The 13,726-nt window shown below is 36.4% G+C and overlaps 1 protein-coding gene across 1 annotated transcript in view; it reads right to left on the bottom strand.

Moving 5' to 3' along the window:
* Positions 1 to 13,726, bottom strand: part of VEGFC (vascular endothelial growth factor C) — a 79,414-nt gene that overhangs the window by 40,638 nt on the left and 25,050 nt on the right. The window lies entirely within an intron of this gene.

Raw genomic sequence — 13,726 nt, 5'->3', positions numbered from 1 at the left:
ATGTGTAAATGAGGTGGCAGTAGGATATATGGTTCTATTGATCAGGAGAAGCCTATCCTGTAAATTTAAATATGACAGCTGTCTATGTGTCTGGTTGGAAAATGAAGCCATGTGTGCGGTTAAGAAGGTACAGAGTGAGCAGAGAGCTGCACAGGACATAGGTTGGGGAGCTACAACCTGACATTCAGAATCCAGAGGATGAACCAGTGAAATAGCCAAAGGAGAGGCAGAAAGAGGTATGGTCATGGAATCGAAAGATAAGAAAGTGTTTCTGGAGGGAGGGAATAGTTTAAAATGGAAGTCTAGGGCTTCCCTGGTGGCGCAGTGGTTGAGAATCTGCCTGCCAATGCAGGGACACGGGTTCGGGCCCTGGTCTGGGAAGATCCCACATGCCGTGGAGCAACTAGGCCCATGAGCCACAACTACTGAGCCTGCGCGTCTGGAGCCTGTGCTCCACAAAAAGAGAAGCCGTGATAGTGAGAGGCCAGAGCACTGCGGTGAAGAGTGGCTCCCACTCGCCGCAACTAGAGAAAGCCCTCGCACAGAAATGAAGACCCAACATAGCCAAAAATAAATAAATAAAAATTTAAAAAGCTAAAAAAAAAAAGTAAGTCTAATTCTTCTGCACAGTTTGTAAGATGACAACCGAAAAGCTGCGTCACTGGGCACTAGAGCGAGGGTGGTGACTGGTCTAGCAGCGTGCAGGGCAGAGAGCAGGTGGATGAGACAGAGAGGTGGTGAGTCATTGGTTGATGTCTAACCCAAGAGATTGAGAATTTTCCTAACCAGTTCTTTCTAATTTGTTAAAAGAATGAACTTGGGTTTGGGGGTCTCTGAGATACAGATTTGAGGAACCCTGACAAGAAAGAGACTACTAAAAACGCACCTACAGGAGGTTTTCAAGGGAGCCAAATATTAATAACAATCACAAAATCCAAGATCCAAGATTCTCCAGTTTTTGAGAACAGACTTTGAAACCGCCTCACCTTCTAGTGGAATCCATGAAAGTGGCTGAAAAAGGCATGAATACATGACTTAAACATATCTGATAAAGCTCATTCTAAAATATAAAAATTTCCATTCAAATTCAATGGTAAGAAAACAACAACAAAAATGGGCAAAAGATCTGATCAGACACCTAACCAAAGAAGATTACCAGACAGCAAATAATTGCATGAAAAAATGCTCAACGTCATTGATTATCAGGGAAATGGTCCTTATAACCTTCACAGGATGCCACTTCACATCCATTAGAATGGATACAATTTAAAAAAATACAATACTAAGTGCTAACAAGTATGTGGAGAGACTGGAATCTCATATCGTAGATGGAAATGTAACATTGTACAGCCACTTTGTAAAAACCGTTTGGTGGTTTCCTATAAAGTTAAACATATGCTTAGCAGCCATACTACTCCAAGATACTTATTTAATTGAGACGCAAATTTAAGTTCACATAAAAATTTGTACACATGCATTTACAGAGAGTTTATTCATAATCATGAAAACTGAAAACAATGCAAATGTCCTTTAAGAGAGTAGATGGATACAACTATGATACACCCATACAATGGAATATTATTTCAGCAATAAAAAGGAACTACTGATATTTGCAACAATATAGAGAAATCTCAACTGAATTATAATGAGTAAAAGAAGCCAGACTCAAAAGGCTCCTTGCTGTATGATTCTCTTTATATAACATCCTGAAATAGGCAAACCTACAGGGAGCGGATCTGAGCAGTGGTTGCTAAAGGCTGGAGGTGGAGAAAAAGGTTGACTCCAAAGTGGTCCAAGGCAACAATTTTTGGAGAGGGCGCTGACTGAACTACTCTACATCTTGACTGTGTCAATGGTTAACACATGTATATAATTTATCAAAACTCACTATAAAGGGTGAATTTCTCTATATGTAATTATATCTTAATTAAAAAGAATGGAACCTAAACCTAACTAAAATTTAAATATATGTAAACTGAAGGCTAAAGTAAAATTTTAAACATCCTCAAAGTACTTACACCAATAGAAACTAACAGGTCAGTTTAAAGCGGAAACACAACCTTAACATTACTGTTTTTTCTTTAAAAAGTTAAATATATAATTTAGCTTTTTCCTAGAAAAAACTGTTTGGTACACACAGGACTTCATGAGATTCCTCTTCTTTTTTCATTTCAAATAGTATGATTTTTACCTTCTGAGTTGAGAGCAATATTGTACTATCTTGCAGGACTTGAGAAAAGTGGTAAACTGCGGTCAAATTTGGGCTTTGTTACTAGCTAAGCAACTTTGGAAGAGTTACTAAAATTCTCTGGGTTTGTTTTCCCATTAAAAAGATACTGATTTTAATACTTGTATACAAAGTTGTTCTATTGATTTGTTTTTATAGACACATGCAAAGTACGATTAAGTAAAAGATTGAATAAGAAAGTCAAGTCTACTTCGGGTTTAGGTGAAAACTACATGGTGGTCTGCTACATTATCATCTGTAATTTTAGCAAATATTTTATAATTTAAAAACATTTAATAATTATAATATATGAGTTATATTGTGCTCAATACAAGCACTCAATAAATAGAAGGAACTATCACGTTCTTATGTTAGAAAACCCATCTTTAGACTGGTAACAAAAAATGCACAACAATTTCGTGATGGTTATATTTTTAAATAAAAACAACCACTTTTACAAAACCTAATTTGTAGTCAGCATTGACTAATTACTTTTAGGAAAAGTGAGTGAAAGGAATTTGTAGACTATAAGAAACGGGTAAAAACTGCAAAAGTAGGAGAAACCTAAAGGAGTATAAAATTATTTGAAAAGAAAATGTTTAAAATAAATATAATATGTTGTCTGTATGTATACGTATATAAACATATTCATTATAAATTATATACTCACATGCAAAGTTTAGGATGTCATTAATAAAATGGTTGTGGAGAAATGTTTACCCAACTTCTAAGTATGTGGACTTATAATAATAATTTTAAGAAAATATTAAAGACAATGATCATTTTATGACTGTACAAAGGCAGAAGTTTCTTCCTTTTCCTTTAAACTACTGGCAAGGCAACTATTTCTGATTTTGCTAAAGATGTCATCTATAGCTGTTGAAGGGGCCATTCCTTGCTTGGAAAGAGTTTCCAGTGGATTCCTCTGTGATGGAATTTTGCTGTTTATTTTTCAATCTACAGGGAATCTTTTTTCTGGCAATATTCAGTTCTCTCTTCTCTTGGAGCTTCTTCCTACAACACATACTAACTCTAAATAGATTCAAACACATCTTTCAATTCCCCAACTTCTATTAACAGTTCTCAAAACTAGTCTTTCAGGTACAATGAAAATCTGTCTTTCATTCTTTATTTTTCTTCACATATTTTTCAAACATCATTCTCTCTTATCCAACACTTTTATCCACACTTTCAGGATCAAAAATAAGATTGCTTTGTAATCTTTCTACTTCACCTCGGTAAAAGTGGTGACTGCATGTGTTTTTACTTTAACAATTTAAATTTCAACAGTATAAAATAACTTGCATTATTCAGAACAGTGAAAATCTTTTGCATGTAAAAAGATAGAATTCTGACTCATAGGTTTTTGACCCAGTTCTATTCTTTATATATTATAAGACAGAAAAGAAAAAGAAACAAAATATTAGCAGATATACACCACCACTACCTTTTCTTTTTCTTCAGCACTGGACGCTTTGGACAGAGGCTCTTAAAGGAAATCTTCCCAGAAACTAAATTCTTATCTTTGCCTATTTTGGTGCATAGGAATTCAGTGGAGTAAGAGATTGTGAAACATATAAGAGCTTGCAACTGCAGGCTTATGAATGCTGACACTTTGAATAGAATACCGTGAGGTTTAATCTTGGGGGACCTAATACTGACCTACAAGTGTGAAGGGACATTGGGCCAAGTAGCATCACACCTACTGCTTCAGGAGGTGCTTGCCATTTGGCTCAGTTCCAAAATTACTATTTGAAAAGACTATTGTTTCCGTGAGGTATGTAAAATTCTTTCTCATAGTCTTTTGAAATCTATCTTACGTAAACTGGCACATTTTAATAGCTCTCTGTAATATGGAAAATAGCAAAGGCTTTGGAAATTAATTGGTCTTAATTGAAAAAGGGGTACCTGTTTATTCAAAAATGGATTTACTTCCATTCTTTCCTGCTAGAGCAAAGGCACCATCTCCCCTTTTGAGGATCATCTCCTCCAGGGAGATTTATGCCTTAATTTTTGTAAGCAGAGAATTCTGTAAGGGCTCCAGCTCTGAAAATTTTTTCTTGAATGAGAAGAAAAATATTGGAATAATTTGCACCTAAATCACTAATACAAAAATAAAAGACTGCATGCTTTTAGACAATAGATAGCTTTGAATTTCATTATTTGTTAAAGTTCACCCACATTTCAAGTGAGGTTTTCATAATAAAGTGACCATATTTTCTTTAATTAGCCTATAGATAGATTTTGTGGTGTTTTCTCTCGAATTGTAACTTTAAATAACTATTAGTCTGTCTATGCACTCAATATATAAGTTAAAAGCCTAGATTTTAGATCTAGCCTTAGAGGTAAAACTCAGCTGCATATACATTATTTAGTCTCTTTGTGCCTCAATTAATGCTACTCTAAAAAGGATATAATAAACGCAGCTGCCTCACGACTTGTGATGATTAAAAGAGATGATGTGCATTAGAATTCAGTGTAATTCTTGGTATACATAATAAACACTGTATAAGTATGAAACTATTTTCTCTGAGGCTGCGAGAGAAGTATTTATTTTAAAGTTAAACTTATACACATATAAGGAATGAAAGATTATCTTGGATATAAAAATTCATTTCAATGAGAATATCTTTTGTTGTGATTTTTAAAATGCTTCTTCTTTTACAAAATTGTTAAGTATTTTGTAATTGCTTCAACATTTTTCATATTCCTAAATGGGGTACTGTTAACCAAATTAAAAACAATTCTTAGCTAAACACACAGACATAGAAGAAACACAAAGAAGAAAACTATAGACTAAATATTTATTAGTAAGCTACACAGTGAATCATAACTCATTTTATTTTTAAGGATGCATTTTAAAATAATGATTCTACTAGTTCAACAAATGATAATTGTTTTTAAAAAAACTCTTCTTAAAAAAATATCTAATGTATCAGTGTACAAATTCTAAATGGTTATACAAAACGTATTATTTATAAACCTGAGTGGTAGTATTAATTAAAAGACCACACAGTTTGTTACATTAACTAATAAACACCCTAACATGTAAACCAACATTGAAAAAGAAATGTAAATGAATATAAAAATTTACTAAAGGGGAGGGAATTATTATAAAATAAGTTTGAAAATATTCTGTAATTGTTAATTTAACATAAAATGTTAAATGTGAGATGTTTTCCAGATCAATAAGATCTAGATTAATCCAGAATTTACTGTGTTTCTAAAAAAAGAATTCATCTTTTAGTATCCATGTAATACTCATAATTAAAAATTATTTGAAAAGGAGAAATATCTTCCTTCATCTGATAAAAAAAAAGGCCACAAATAACAATGTAGTGTTCTGAACAGAATAATCATAAAGATAGTCTAGTTATAAAACTTTTATATGATAGCTTTGCTTTTTTCCCAAAAAAAACACTCCCTGGGAAATCACATCAATTCCTTATAATTTATTTTTCACATTTTATTCCTTAGTGGCTATTTAAAAGTAATCCATGAGTTCCATTATATGTAATTACATTATATTACTAAATTTAGTTCAAAACATATTTCTGTATCTTTATAAGCTGCAGATGCGGAAAGCAGAAAATGAGCAGAATGTTTAGCAAACTTTGAGAGATATTGTTAAACATTCTGTAGCTGCCAAATTAAGTTTATTGATTTTGAGGATGATAAATTGAACAAAAGTCTCTATAATGTCCACTTGACAGAGTAAGATGCTCAACTCAGGCAAAAGGTGGGAATACACCTCAGCTTGAGAAGAAGCTTTTAAAATATTTTAAGAAAAGACCAATAAAACTAAAAGCTGGTTCTTTGAGAAGATAAACAAAACTGATAAACCATTAGCCAGACTCATGAAGAAAAAAGGGGAAAAGACTCAAATCAACAGAATTAGAAATGAAAAGAGAAGTAACAACTGACACTGCAGAAATACAAAGGATCATGAGAGAATACTACAAGCAACTATATGCCAATAAAATGGACAACCTGGATGAAATGGACAAATTCTTAGAAAAGCACAACATTCCGAGACTGAACCAGGAAGAAATAGAAAATATAAACAGACCAATCACAAGCACTGAAATTGAAACTGTGATTAAAAATCGTCCAGGGCTTCCCTGGTGGCGCAGTGGTTGAGAGTCTGCCTGCTGATGCAGGGGACACGGGTTCGTGCCGTGGTCTGGGAAGATCCCACATGCCGCAGAGCGGCTGGGCCCGTGAGCCATGGCCGCTGAGCCTGCGCGTCCGGAGCCCGTGCTCCGCAATGGGAGAGGCCACAAGAGTGAGAGGCCCACATACCGAAAAAAAAAAAATTAATTAATTAAAAATCGTCCAGAAAACAAAAGCCCAGGACCAGATAGCTTCACAGGCGAATTCTATCAAACATTTAGAGAAGAGCTAACACCTATCCTTTTCAAACTCTTCCAAAATATAGCAGAGGGAGGAACTCTCCCAAACTCATTCTACAAGGCCATCACCACCCTGATACCAAAACCAGAAAAAGATGTCACAAAAAAGAAAACTACAGGCCAATATCACTGATGAACATAGATGCAAAAATCCTCAACAAAATAATAGCAATCAGAATCCAACAGCACATTAAAAGAATCACACACCATGATCAAGTGGGGTTTATCCCAGGAATGCAAGCATTCTTCAATATATGCAAATCAATCAATGTGATAAACCATATTAACAAACAGAATAATAAAAACCATATGATCATCTCAATAGATGCAGCAAAAGCTTTTGACAAAATTCAACACCCATTTGTGATAAAACCCTCCAGAAAGTAGGCATAGAGGGAACTTACCTCAACATAATAAAGGCCATATATGACAAACCCACAGCCAACATTGTTCTCAATGGTGAAAAACTGAAACCATTTCCTCTAAGATCAGGAACAAGACAAGGTTGTCCACTCTCACGACTATTATTCAACATAGTTTTGGAAGTTTTGGCCACAGCAATCAGAGAAGAAAAAGAAATAAAGGGAATCCAAATCAGAAAAGAAGAAGTAAAGCTGTCACTGTTTGCCGATGAAATGATACTATACATAGAGAATCCTAAATATGCTACCATAAAACTACTAGAGCTAATCAATGAATCTGGTAAAGTAGCAGGATACAAAATTAATGCACAGAAATCTCTTGCATTCCTATACACTAATGATGAAAAATCTGAAAGAGAAATTAAGGAAACACTCCCATTTACCATTGCAACAAAAAGAATAAAATACCTAGGAGACAAAAGACCTGGATGCAGAAAACTATAAGACACTGATGAAGAAAATAAAGATGATACAAACATATGGAGAGATATACCATGTTCTTGGATTGGAGGAATTAACATTGTGAAAATGACTCTACTACCCAAAGCAATCTACAGATTCAATGCAATCCCTATCAAACTATCAATGACATTTTTCACCGAACTAGAACAAAAAATTTCACAATTTGTATGGAAACACAAAAGACCCCGAATAGCCAAAGCAATCTTGAGAAAGAAAATCGGAGCTGGAGGAATCAGGCTCCCTGACTTCAGACTATACTACAAAGCTACAGTAATCAAGACAGTATGGTAGTGACACAAAAACAGAAATATATATCAATGGAGCAGGATAGAGGGCCAGAGATAAACCCACGCAAATATGGTCACCTTATTTTTGATAAAGGAGGCAAGAATATACAATGGAGAAAAGACAGCCACTTCAATAAGTGGTGCTGGGAACACTGGACTGATTTACATCAGTCCATGTAAAAGAAAGAAATTAGAACACTCCCTAACATCATACACAAAAGTAAACTCAATATGGATTAAAGACCTAAATGTAAGGCCAGACACTATAAAACTCTTAGAGGAAAACATAGGCAGAACACTCTATGACATATATCACTGCAAGATCTTTTTTGACCCACCTCCTAGAGAAATCGAAATAAAAACAAAAATAAACAAATGGGACCTAATGAAACTTCAAAGCTTTTGCACAGCAAAGGAAACCATAAACAAGACGAAAAGACAACCCTCAGAATGGGAGAAACTATTTGCAAATGAAGCAACTGACAAAGGATTAGTCTCCAAAATTTACAAGCAGCTCATGCAGCTCAATATCAAAAAACAAACAACCCAACCTAAAAATGGGCAGAAGACCTAAATAGACATTTCTCCAAAGAACATATACAGATTGTCAACAAACATATGAAAGGATGCTGAACACCACTAATCATTAGAGAAAAGCAAATCAAAACTACAATGAGGTATCACCTCACACCAGTCAGAATGGCCATCATCAAAAAATCTACAAACAATAAGTGCTGGAGAGGGTATGGAGAAAAGGGAAGCCTCTTGCACTGTTGGTGGGAATGTAAATTGATATAGCCACTATGGAGGACAGTATGGAGGTTCCTTAAAAAACTACAAATAGAACTACCATACGACCCAGCAATCCCACTAATGGGCATATACCCTGAGAAAACCATCATTCAAAAAGAGTCATGTACCACAATATTCACTGCAGCTCTATTTACAATAGCCAGGACACGGAACCAACCTAAGTGTCCATAAACAGATGAATGGATAAAGAAGATGTGGCACATATATACAATGGAATATTACTCAGCCATAAAAAGAAACGAAATTGAGTTATTTGTATTGAGGTGGATGGACCTAGAGTCTGTCATACAGAATGAAGTAAGTCAGAAAGAGAAAGACAAATACCGTATGCTAACACATCTGTATGGAATGTAAAAAAAAAAAAAAAAAGGTTCTAAAGAACCTAGGGACAGGACAGGAATAAAGACGCAGATGTAAAGAATGGACTTGAGGACACAGGGAGAGGGAAGGGTAAACTGGGACGAAGTGAGAGAGTGGCATGGACATATATACACCACCAAATGTAAAGTAGCTAGCTAGTGGGAAGCAGGCACATAGCACAGGGAGATCAGCTCGGTGCTTTGTGACCACCTAGAGGGGTGGGATAAGGAGGGTTGGAGGGAGACGCAAGAGGGAGGAGATATGGGGATGTATGTAGATGTATAACTGATTCACATTGTTATAAAGCAGAAAGTAACACACCATTGTAAAGCAATTATACTCCAATAAAGATGTGAAAAAAATATTTTAAGAAATAAAACAGAACAGGGTAAGTAATGGGTTGAAACTTCTGATTCTAGATGGCAGGCTAATATGTAGTTATGCTTTGTAATTTTAATAACTTGTGATGGACAAGTGACTGAGAAGATATTTTGCACAAAGTTGGCTCTGGGCCAAAGTGCCTCTGCTGTAGCTGAAACCAGATTTTCAAGAATTTAAAGTCACTTTGCGGATCACCTTCTCAAAACAAATCAGAGGCAGGAGTTTTCATAAATGCCACATTTAAATTACATGGTGACTTGCTAGTTTCCATACTGATTTATGGCACCAACCATTTGTTTATAGCTTGATGATGGTTAGACTGGTCCTCAAAGAAATCAACCCCAAGATCCTTTAGTCTTGTGCAAGAAAATGCAAGGAGCCCTAAGCTAGGATCAGCTTCCTCCTCTTATAAGTTGTCTGGAGGATTTGTCCTCAGAGGCTGTGAAAAGGGCTAGGAACAAGCCACAACCAACGGTCTGAAATGGTTTTCAGAATACAAAGGAAAAAATCATCTCATCATTTTATAGTTATATAGACACTTTGATCAAAACCAGCCTTTCATAATAATTGGAACACTTACACTATTACCAGACTTGGCTCCAAATGATTTGGCTGTTATTATATTTGGCATCATTTAGATTATTCAAAAGAAAAAAAAAAACTCTATAGCTCATGGAGACATTTTCCAAAGTAAATATTCCAAAAATGTCTTAAGCAAAAGAAAACTTCTCATTTGTCCCAACTGCAGGTAATTTTTTTCATTGCACCATAACCAGTTCTTTATGTATAGTAGGACCTCAATTAATACTTACTGATTTAAATGAATAACTCAATGATCAAGGAATAAACAAATGTTTGTTGTATAGTTATTAATCCATTAATTAATGAGTTAATGAGAACTCCCTGAATTTGAGCGATAACCAAAAAATGAAAAGAAGCTAATGAATAAATATTTAGCTTTACATTCTTAGTTTATCAATGTCACTATCCAATATCTATTATAAGTTGGATCTTGTTTTTGCCACATAGAAAAGTCTAAGTACTCATTTTTAAACCCAAAGCTCCATTTGATGTACTGTCCATATAAAATCATCCTCTTAGATTCCATATTTATGTGTTAACATACAGTATTTGTTTTTTTCTTTCTGACTTACTTCACTCTGTATGACAGACTCTAGGTCCATCCACCTCACTACAAATAACTCAATTTCGTTTCTTTTTATGGCTGAGTAATATTCCATTGTATATATGTGCCACATCTTCTTTATCCATTCATCTGTTGACGGACACTTAGAAAAATGGTCATGAAGAACCTAGGTGCAAGACGGGAATAAAGACACAGACCTACTAGAGAATGGACTTGAGGATATGGGGAGGGGGAAGGGTAAGCTGGGACAAAGTGAGAGAGTGGCATGGACATACATACACTACCAAATGTAAAATAGATAGCTAGTGGGAAGCAGCCGTATAGCACAGGGAGATCAGCTTGGTGCTTTGTGACCACCTAGAGGGGTGGGATAGGGAGGGTGGGAGGGAGGGAGACGCAAGAGGGAAGAGATATGGGGCTATATGTATATGTATAACTGATTCACTTTGTTATAAAACAGAAACTAACACACCATTGTAAAGCAATTATACTCCAATAAAGATGTTAAAAAAAAAATCCTCTTTCAGTAAATTGGAAAGCTATAGAACACAGGGAAGGTTCCGTTCATTTGACTTCAATCCTAACACTGTAGCACAAAAACACCCTTAATATAAGAAACAGAAAACAAAACAATTCTTATGCTAATTCCAGCTGATTTAATTGTTGGAATAATGACTTAGTTTAAGTAAATCTCTTTAGTGCCCAGGGCTGTACCAGCTGAACAATCAACACTGATGAAGACTGTATTGGGACACTCTGTAGGCATATTAAAACGTGAGAAAGCCAGGCCAGAGTCTACTTTGGGGCTTGATTTATCTGCCACGGTTATCTTTAGTATCACCGAAATTGGGAAACTGCCAGATTGCTACTGAATGCCTTAGACCTCTAGCTCCTAATTGTAAACTAATAAGAATGTGCAGTGTCCCATACATCCTAAAACACACCGTGCTGTGAAGAATAAAAAAGATAAAGTGTAACCTTTACTTGAAAAGTCATTTAATGTGTATTTTAAATTGAAATGTTTGGTGCAACTGTTACTGATCATGCTGTTCATTAGAAGAAGAAAACTCTGGACTGTACCCAAGACCTACATAATGGAAAGTAAAGGTGAACTGGAGTGATCCTCATGCTTTTCCTTGGCACGAAACCACCTAATTTAGGAAGAAAAGCTATACATGATGTAGTATTAATTAATTCTCTTATTTAGTTAAGTGTTCCTTCTGTTTTCTTCTTCTCTTCCTTATCTTTAAGTGCATGGTTTAAGGGAAGATCATGAATTTGGGATCACATATATCTCCAAATTGTTATTAATAATCATCCTCAATTACAGTTTTATTAGGTTTAAATGTTCCCTAATAACTATCGTCAGGGTTACTCTGAAGATTAAATGTTCAGTGTATTCCGTAATTGCATGTCATCATCCTCATGCATTTTGTTGGCACTATTAAGTTGTAAAATTCTAACAACTTTACTCTTTGTCAATTCTATTCAAATTTTTCCATGATTGGTGGTGTAAGTCTTGCTTATAATGATGTGAAGGGCCAAACATTAAGTTTATTCCAACAAGTATTTATTTGGCAAGAACAGGGCCAGGTGCTAGAGATGGCAGGTGGACACTGTCTCCTAATCTGAGACAGCAGTGATGCTGGCATCAAAGCAACCAATGCTCCACCCGTAAGTTCCCCCTTCTGGGAATTCCAAACTTATAAAGAAAATGCAGAGGAGGACAGTCTGTGGAACCGAACAATCTGAACATAAATATGTCAGAGAAAGAGATGAAGTTCTATTGCTGAAAAGCGGAAGCAGCCAGGAACCTTCCAGACTCTTGACTAGGCAGTTTTTACTTGGTTCTTTGCAGTTTACCAGTAACAGGCTTTTTAAGGGGAAAAAATCCCTTTTAACTAAGTTTAAGTTAGCAGTTACTAAGATTCAGTGTGTGTTACTTGCTGAATAATGTACTTCTGAAAATCTCCCACTTCCCATAATCATTCTTATATTTTGACTTGTTTTCTCTCTTGGTGCTTATATTTTGGAAAGTTGCGCAAGCTAGAGTATCTGTGTTAAAACAGAAGGCTACACAGACTTTGGTTGGAAGACGCTGTGATTTTCAGTGTGAGTAAAGCAACCAAGAGGATGTTGGTTACAATATCAAAATTCACAACAGCACATTGACACTATTAAACCACTGCTGAAATTCCAAGCAACCCCCCAAATTATCAAAGGTCACCAGGCATCAGTTATTCACATAAAGCTAGTAAAGTAAGGCAGATGCCAGATGTTGATAAACTCCTGTTTGCTTAATTGATTAACCGGATGTAGACATTTACTTACTGCTTGAGCGGTTAGCTTCCAGGGAGACATGCACTTTAAGAATATGTAAATAGGGGGATACACAGCACCATTTCACTGCTGCATGGCACCGCACACTGAATAAGGCATATGCTTCTGCTTCATGGTTCCCATTTCATAATTCAAAGCTTTGACATCATGAAAATGTATCATGGGATTGTATCCCGTGACATCATGTGTGAAATTTAACAGCATGGGTATATATGCTTTGAAAGTGGAAGCACAGGGAAATGAGATGCTTTTTTTTTTTTTTTAATTTTTTAAATTTATTTATTTATTTTTGGCTGTGTTGGGTCTTCGTTTCTGTGCGAGGGCTTTCTCTAGTTGTGGCAAGCGGGGGCCACTCTTCATCGCGGTGCACGGGCCTCTCACTATCGCGGCCTCTCTTGTTGCGGAGCACAGGCTCCAGACGCGCAGGCTCAGTAGTTGTGGCTCATGGGCCTAGTTGCTCCACGGCATGTGGGATCTTCCCGGAGCAGGGCTTGAACCCGTGTCCCCTGCATTGGCAGGCAGATTTTTAACCACTGCGCCACCAGGGAAGCCCTGAGATGCTTTTTTTAAAATTACTTTTTAAAAACTAATCAAGACGGATACAGATTGAAGTTATGAACGGAATATGATCTTCACTAGGGCACTGCATTAAAATAGACTGATTTGGGCTTCCCTGGTGGCGCAGTGGTGGAGAGTCCACCTGCCGATGCAGGGGACACAGGTTCGTGCCCCGGTCCGGGAGGGTCCCGCATGCCGCGGAGCGGCTGGGCCCGTGAGCCACGGCCGCTGAGCCTGCGCGTCCGGAGCCTGTGCTCCGCAACGGGAGAGGCCACAACAGTGAGAGGCCCGCGTACCGCAAAAAAAAAAAAAAAAAG

This window comes from Leucopleurus acutus (assembly GCF_964270905.1).
Source record: "Leucopleurus acutus genome assembly, chromosome: 21".
Classification (NCBI taxonomy): domain Eukaryota; kingdom Metazoa; phylum Chordata; class Mammalia; order Artiodactyla; family Delphinidae; genus Leucopleurus; species Leucopleurus acutus.
Note: the sequence above shows the minus strand (reverse complement) of the source record. Positions and strands in the feature narration are given on the sequence as shown.